The following is an 8,246-nucleotide window of genomic DNA, read 5'->3' as shown; positions in this document are numbered from 1 at the left end:
TGAATTAATTAATGCTCTTAAAGGAAGAATCGTTTATTTGCCAGTAGATGTTCAAGCAAATGCAGAAATACTTCCGGAAAAGTTACTAAACATAAATAGCTATGTGATTATTGTCAACGGTCAACCTACCTACAAAAGAAATGTTTGGTTTACTCTGATTGATTTAAGGGAAATACACAGCGTCCTTCTTTGGTTGAAAGACCACAATTATTTGTATACAAATATACAAGCGTTAACAATGGAAGAATTGGATCAAGTATTTAAAAATCGCCTATTGGAAAAAGAAGAAGGTCAAGAAAACCCACAAAATATACCGGATGGTGCTATTTTAGAAAAGTTATCTAATGACGCAAGATTTAACTTGGTTGAACATTTTTCAATATAGCCACTAGACGGATCAGTCCCAAAAGACTTCATAGAAGACTTCCAGAAAAATAAAAAGGTTGCCTGCGATCAACTTCAAGTGAAAAAAAAACTGGTTGGTATAGCTGAAGATTTGTTTCAAGAAGGAATTGATCTTGTGGCATTCCCTACTCTTTTCCCGACGCAAAAATTGTATGAGAGACATAACCCGCCAATTTTATATTAGGAATTCTGATTACATCAAATGCCGTCTTCTAAGTAGACATCCACAGTTCCGTCAAGATATACAATACTTATTCCATAATTTTCAAGTTCAAGACCTTTCAGATTTCTGTAATACCGTTGCTCACATGCTGCGCACTGTACGACCTAACCAAAATACTCGCCATTTTATGGATCGTCTCAAAAATCGAGATGGAGATATGGAGTCTTCAATATTTTCCTTACAATCCAGAATCAGAGGTTCGCGCCAATATTTTCAGGTACTTACTGGTAATGTAAGGGCAATGATAGAGCAAGAGGGTCCACCAACGCTATTCATTACACTTTCTTGTGCAGAATGGTATTCTTCAGAAATTATCAAACATTTACTTGAAATAAACAAAAATATGTCAGGCATAGATAAGATGACTGCAGGAGAATCGGCTTCTATGGATCCTGTTTTCGTATCTGTGCATTTTCAATGGAAATGGAGAGCAATCTTTAACGAACTAATATGTGCGAAGGACAAACCTATATTTGGAAAAGTAAAAGATCGTTTTTGGCGCATAGAGTATCAAGCAAGAGGAGCACCACATGTTCACTGTATTCTTTGGAAAGAAGATGTGCCTGTTATTGGAACGTCGTGAATCGAAGAAGTGGTCGAATATTTAGACAGTATTATAACTTGTGAACTTCCAGATAAGTTAACAAGTCCAACACTCCACAAATTGGTTGCCGATCATCAAATACATCGATGCAACAAATACTGCCAGTGAAAATTCAAAAGAGACCCAAAATGGATCAGTTACTGTAGATTTGGATTTCCACTTCCTTTAAAAGAAAAGACGGAGATGCATGACATCATTGACTACTTAGCTCACGGATCAAACCGCAAAAAACCACGTAATAGAATTTACGACCTTCAACGTAAAGACACTGAGCGCTATGTTAATGACTATAGCCCCTCATTATTAATGGCAAATTTATCCAATGTTGACGTTCAGTATATTACTAACATTGGTTCAAAACTACTATATTATATCACAGATTACATGACGAAGGCAGAAAGTTCTGATGTTGACAATATTTGAGAAGAAATTAACAAATCCCTTAAATCCCTTGGTCAAAAAGCTTGGTCTTGTTTATTAAACTCAGTAAAAACACGCCAAGTTAGTGCCATTGAAGCAGCTGATAGGCTTCTTGGTACTAAACTGTAGAACTGTTCAAGACAATTTAGATTTGTCGATTTATCAAAGCTAACAGAATTGAAAAGGACACTAAAAACCTATTAGGAAATAGAATAATTTGCTGAAAAAGACCCAGAAAGCTCAGATTTATTTTTCACTCACTGGGTATTTGATGTGTATACAAATAGACCAGACAGTTTGGAAAATGTCAATTTATATGAACTACTCAGTTGGTATGAACATGAAAAACAAAGAAAGGATGAGAGTATGAGACTGAAAAATGGTTCATTCTAAATGAACTTCAGAAAGTGAAAGTGATTCAGAAAGTGAATCCACAGACCTTACATCATTAAGCACAAAAAAGGTTACTCCCCTCGAATCTGAAAGAAGAATGAACATTATTATACCATGCTTTTCAAACTTTTTAAACCATGGAGAAAAGAAAGTGACATTATAGTCATTGGCCTAACCAGTTTTGAAACTTGCTGTATTTAAGTTGAAAAATATCCAGAAATGGTGAACTATCACGAAAAACTGGTGTCCAAATTCAAAATTGACAAAGAATTTGAAGAGAAAGTCCGAGAGAGATCTAAAGTAATTCATCAAAATGAAATTGACAATGAGACTACAATTTTTGAAGAAATAGATGATTCCAATAACGCAATATAAGGAGAAGTAATTGACAGGGCTGCTGATGCAATGGAGGACCTGACAGCAGCAAACAGACATATTTTGGAGTTGACACAATGGATCAGTTACAATCAGACTAGAAATCACTTAATAATGATCAAAGAAGAATAGTTGACAAAGTCTTGGCTATCATCAATGGTGGAAACACTCAAAAATCATTCAAATGTTCGTTTCAGGATTTGGAGGAACGGGAAAATCACGAGTCATTGATGTTAGTCGAAGAATGTTTTGTAACCAATTTAGCAAAGAAATCTGCCCAGTGGTTGTTATGGCCCTAACAGGACTTGCAGCTAGAAGCATAAAAAGTGTAACAATACATTGATGTCTAAATTTGCCTGTGGACAAGCAAAAAAATTTGCCTGTGGACGGCAAAATATACTCCTCTCTCCACTGAACAGTTTCTTACACTGCGGAAAACATTGTTGCGAGCACGTCTGTTTATCATTGACGAGATAAGCATGGTTTCGTCATTAATGATGATGTTTATTCACTAGCGTATTACAGAGATTATGTCAAACAATCTTTCAATGGGAAATAGTAACTGTGTTCTCTTCAGTGATCTTCTTCAACTACGACCAGTTTTAGCAAATCCACCATATGCTTCTCTGACGCGTCTTGAAATTCGAAGCAGTATTGGTACCATTGGTACATTTGACCTATGGAATGAGTTTGATTATGATGAACTGACTATCAACATGAGACAGAAAACAGACAAAGTGTACGGAGAAACTCTAGCAAACATTCGAGTTGGAAAGTGTGAAGAGACCCAACTTCATTATCTCAATGCAAGAAAATTTGGTAAGGACTTAAGAGCTATCCCTGAAGAATTTTCAGATTTATGTTTACGACTGGTTAATGAAGGAAAGTCTCCTGTAATTTTTATGTCCTCAAATGATGATTGCAAACTAGTCAATACAATACTTTTACAAAAAACCAGCTCAAATTTACTGACTCTAACTGCGATTGATCAACTTTCCTTGGTTGTTAGATAAGCGAATTGAGGAAGAAGCAGAGAAGAATATCATTCGTTTTGAAGATGCAGTTAAACTTACTGGTGGTGCATCGAAGAATCTGGTGTTGCACACTGGGGCAAAATTTATGCTCCAAAAAAATATTGGTGTTGACAAAGGATTAGTTAATGGGATATATCCAAGGATTTAAAAGTCTACCAAATGGTGAAATTGGTAGCATCACTGTACAATTTGCCGGTAAAAAAAACATGGTGGAAATATCCCGTGAACCTGTTAGATTTGAAGCGTTAAAACAAATCTATTTCACTAGAAGACAGTTTCCACTACAGCTAACTTTTGCTATTACGACCCATATGTCACAAAGCCTTAGCTTAGAGTGTGCTATAGTTGATGCTGGAAACAGATGTTTTGGACCAGGAATGATTTATGTTGCCTTGTCAGGAGTAACAAGTAGTGCTGGATTATACCTCATAGAATTGGATAAAAAATATTTTTGCCGACAGTGAGGCAATCACAGAATATAACCGTCTAAGAAGTAAATACAGACCAGATCTCTGTCTTTTTGACAAACATAAGCAGCCAATGGTTTGCAAAGAGACCGCACCTGAAAGACCCCAGAAACATGGAAAAAAAGTGTAAGAATCCAAGAGTATACTAACAGTAAAAGAAGAATAAGCGTTAAGGAAGTGTTGTCTCCAAAACGTGCTAAAAACCAAGACAATTTACATGGTAAATCAGTCGGGAATTGGAGGAGGCAGGAAAGGGCTGAATAATCTTGACAACGTTTCGTATTATACAAACTCGGCTGTTCAGTGTATCTTTAGCATGCACGAAGTACTCTTTGACACGCTTGCCCATTTGAAAGGCCCAGTTTCAAAAGAAATTGAACGTCTTGCATTGTCATCTCTTCAAAAGAAGGAATCAACCAAGATGCTCAGGAGCTTACTTCCAAGTCAATATGGTTTTTCAGAGCAGAGGCAGCAGTCATTATGCGAATTTTGGGAGGCTCTATTTGAAAGAATTGACTATGAGAACACCATCGCAAATCCATTAATCATTGAAAGTGTACTAAGTGAGAAATTCCATTTAAAGAATCAAAAGTTTTGGGTGTGCGAGACCTGTCATTGAACTCAAATTGGGGACACATTCCCAGATCTAAAAGTATGCTAGTTTCCAGTTCTAGGGGTTCTTAACCCAGATGCACCTGCATGGGAAGAAGAAATTGATAGCACAGACATTCCGGTTCATAAAGTATTAAACCCACACCTAGTGGGCAAAAAATGTCCGTATCAACACAATCTGACACTGAAAACAGTATTTACCAAAACAAGCCAGTTCCTTTCAATCAATTTGGATCGAAGAACAATGGTGCACAAAAACTGTAGAAAGATCATAGAGATCGATGAGGACTCAATTTGTATCGAAACCACAGATGAGTGTAATATTACAGGCAAAAGTTACAACGAATTTTCTAAGTCAACACAAATGTACAAGATTATTGCTGCCGCAATTCACGTTGGTACAACTTTTGATTGTGGATATTACTTTGTGTACAGACGAACACTTGAGGGACGCTGGTGCATCTGCAATGATTTGATTGTAAGAAATCAAAACCACTTGGATGCCGCTGACCTATCAGGTGTGACTTTTCTCATTCTTGAAAAGTATTCCTAAAAATCGATATTAGATATTAGATTAGTTACTACATATTAGATTAGACTAGGGTAAAAAATAAATTATTAGAGATCTTAGGAATACAAGAACTACATAATTTTCGAATGTAAGGTAAAAAAAAGGTGTCGTAAATATTTCATGATTGCCAATAAGCGGTTCAACCACTCTTGAGGATGAGAGTAACTATTTCTTCATTTACTGACAAGGATTCCAGGGACGCTGGCATAGCTGTAATGCTTACGTCGTGTGAAGTCAAAACGATATGGATGCTTCAAAGATTGGATTACCACACAGATTGGATTAAATAGATTACCACGTAGTTTAAGATATATAGACTGGAAGAATTTGACTACCACGAAGTTTAAGATTACATTAGTTATACCTATTTTTATGATTAAGCCAATTATACTAATTTCATTATTTTGTCATTCTAATCAATCATAGACAGACAAGCAGCGAGTGACATGAGAATAGTGTATTTAGGGGTTAAAAATAACGAGATGCGAAAGGGAACTTCAGATAGCTAGAAACATGAATTTTATTTACATAGAGTCTTGGAAAGGAATAACATTGTGAAGGAATTATGTGACTTATAAATTTTAGATTTTTTTCATATTTATTTTTATAGCCTTGCTGCCTGTGGCCTAGTTAATTTTATTCTTGGAAAGGAGTAACATTTTAAAGGAAGCATACCACTTATAGCTTTTAGCCTAGCTAATGTCCTTCTTGGAAAGGAATAAAATTTTGAAAGAATTACCGCTTACAAATTTCTGTCAAGTTTTTTTTTTTGTAATTTATTCTAAAATCTAATGTTTGTACATTTTATTTCGTTAAAGTTTGGAGTTACAGCCATTTTTTATTTACAATATTTTTCACACAATTTTGTGAAATGTCTAACTTTCTGTTTTGATCTTTCATCTATTATTGCTGTTATGTATTCTTTTGTGAAGTAAAAATAGATGAAAGATCTTAGTCTCCTTGTTTTGTTATTCAAAACTTGTAATTAGAATTTGAAAATTTGGAGTCAGAGTAAATACTGAAAGAACTTTTTCTGTTTGTAGATTTTGCCTCCGTATAAAAGGATTTCCTGTGAGGAGAGGACATCCTTTTAACAGCAGAAGCACAGGTAAAAACTCATATTATGTGTACATTTAGTCCTATTCTTTTAAATATTCTTTCTCTGGTTCTTACAAATATGGCTGTAACTTGATTTGACTTTAGTTTTCTATTAAAAATATGAAAAAGGTTAACTCTATGACCTTTTTCATCTTTATGATCTTTACTCTTACTCTTGGTTTAACCAAGATTACTCTTGGTTTAAGAGAGAAGTTAGAGAAATTGCTTCGCTTAAACTGTGAATTTCCCACTTCCCCTTTGATTACAAGTAATGAAAAACTTTCTGACAAAGTTACGCAAAAAACAAGCCCTAGATCTGTTGCGAAAAACACCCCTATAGTTACTCCCAGGTCCTCCAATCCCCAAGCAAAGACAATAGCTAGGCCCAGCATAAAACAGAAAACTCTCTGCGTCGATTGTGGAGAATATATACGAGAAATTTCAGCGTTAAGAAATAAATGCTCTACCCTTGAGAATGAACTTTCAGCCCGTGATTCTTTAATAGATAAGCTTGACAATGAAGTCAGGTCTGTTTCTGAAAAGCTTGTAATGGGTATGCAAGAATGCCGTAAGCTGGACATCTTAGTCGACGAAAAAAAAACAACAATCGATTCTCTGAAGATGCATATAAATCAGTTTCAAAACCGGTTTCCGCTGGATCAAATCCCAAGCGGCCATGAACTTGGTACCCAGCCAGCCGCCCAAAATAACCAACGCGAAATGAATGCTGTAAGTGTGGCGTCAGTTAAATCGGATATGCCCCTTCCAAGTGCGGTGAATAATAATACTGACATAGCCGCAAAAATGAGAATAATGTGAGTCCGATTGACAAGTTACATGAAGAGGACTTACATATCATTTTCGAGAAAATAATCAAGCCACCATGTAAAAGAGAGTGTTGGTTCTTTCGGAATGGTTTTTGCAAGAGGGTAGCTAGTTGCAAATTTGCTCATGAAAATAAAGTGACTCCGATAAACAAAAATACAGCTCGACCTTGCCCTGAACAGCCCAAGTCAAAAGGGGCGTGTAAATTTTTCGAAAAAGGAGCATGTAAATTTGGTATTCACTGCCGATTCCTACATCCATGTTATAGTTTCCTTGCCAAGTCATTTACTAGTATTGAATGTGTCCTTGATCATATAAAGATGTGCCCTCGTTTTAGATGCTTAGATGAAAATTGTAGACTAGTGCATTTTAACCGTACTGACCCAAGCTCATCAAAAAACGCTTCGACGACGCAAACAGCAGAAAATCCAAAACAAACCCTCTTGGGGTCTAGAAAAGAGGTGACACTCTTGGGTTCAAACGCAGGTCCACCTTCCTGGGGAATCCAGCAACCATTTTCAGTACACCACCCCTCCTATGACACATCTCAGGAGCCTCTTAGACTCCCTCCCTCCTCCTCCCCCACCTATCTATTTTCATCAACAGCCAATCAACAACCAGCCCTATCCTTATTCTATCCCCCCTCCAGATTACCCCTTTCCTTGCAGAAGGAAAAAAGTGTTGGTGAATGCAGTTCAAATAATCCTGTTGCTGCTGCAGTTGCGATAGGGGGCAAGAAATTCCAAAATAAACCTTTTTCACAGGAGTTTCAAGACAAACGTTACGTATTTCCTTCTTTCCTTTACAGCAACGCCGAAAGTTTAAATCAAGAGAAATTTACAGAGCTTCAGACTACGGCTCAAATGCTTGGCTCTTCCGTTATCTGTGTTTCCGAGGTCCACCGGCAAGATCTTAATTTATTGAGGGTTCTTAACTTTTCTTCTTTTATTAAACTTCGGCCTGATGACCATCATCTTGGGAAAAAAGGAGAAGGAATTATTACACTCGTGCACGAATATTTTAAATCTCAGCTTTTAAATATACTTTTTCTTTAATATATTGTTTAAATTTTTGGGGACAAAGCCAAACCAACGCGACTCCCTAGGCCACTCTCTGCCATAGCAGTGTGCGTTTTCTATTATTCACCTGGTCAGCCAGCTGCAGCAAGAAAAGATTTTTGGGAGAAGCTGCAGGAATCGACAGATTAAGTCCAGAGAAC

At 36.5% G+C, this 8,246-nt stretch overlaps 1 pseudogene; it reads left to right on the top strand.

The window, feature by feature from the left end:
- Positions 1 to 1,415: 1,415 nt before the first annotated feature.
- LOC148940581 (uncharacterized) lies at positions 1,416 to 5,086 on the top strand (annotated as a pseudogene).
- Positions 5,087 to 8,246: the final 3,160 nt, after the last annotated feature.

This window comes from Artemia sp. Qi Xiang Cuo, chromosome 19 (genome assembly GCF_049724085.1).
Source record: "Artemia sp. Qi Xiang Cuo chromosome 19, ASM4972408v1, whole genome shotgun sequence".
Lineage (NCBI taxonomy): Eukaryota > Metazoa > Arthropoda > Branchiopoda > Anostraca > Artemiidae > Artemia > Artemia sp. Qi Xiang Cuo.
This window is presented reverse-complemented; position numbering and strand designations above follow the sequence as displayed.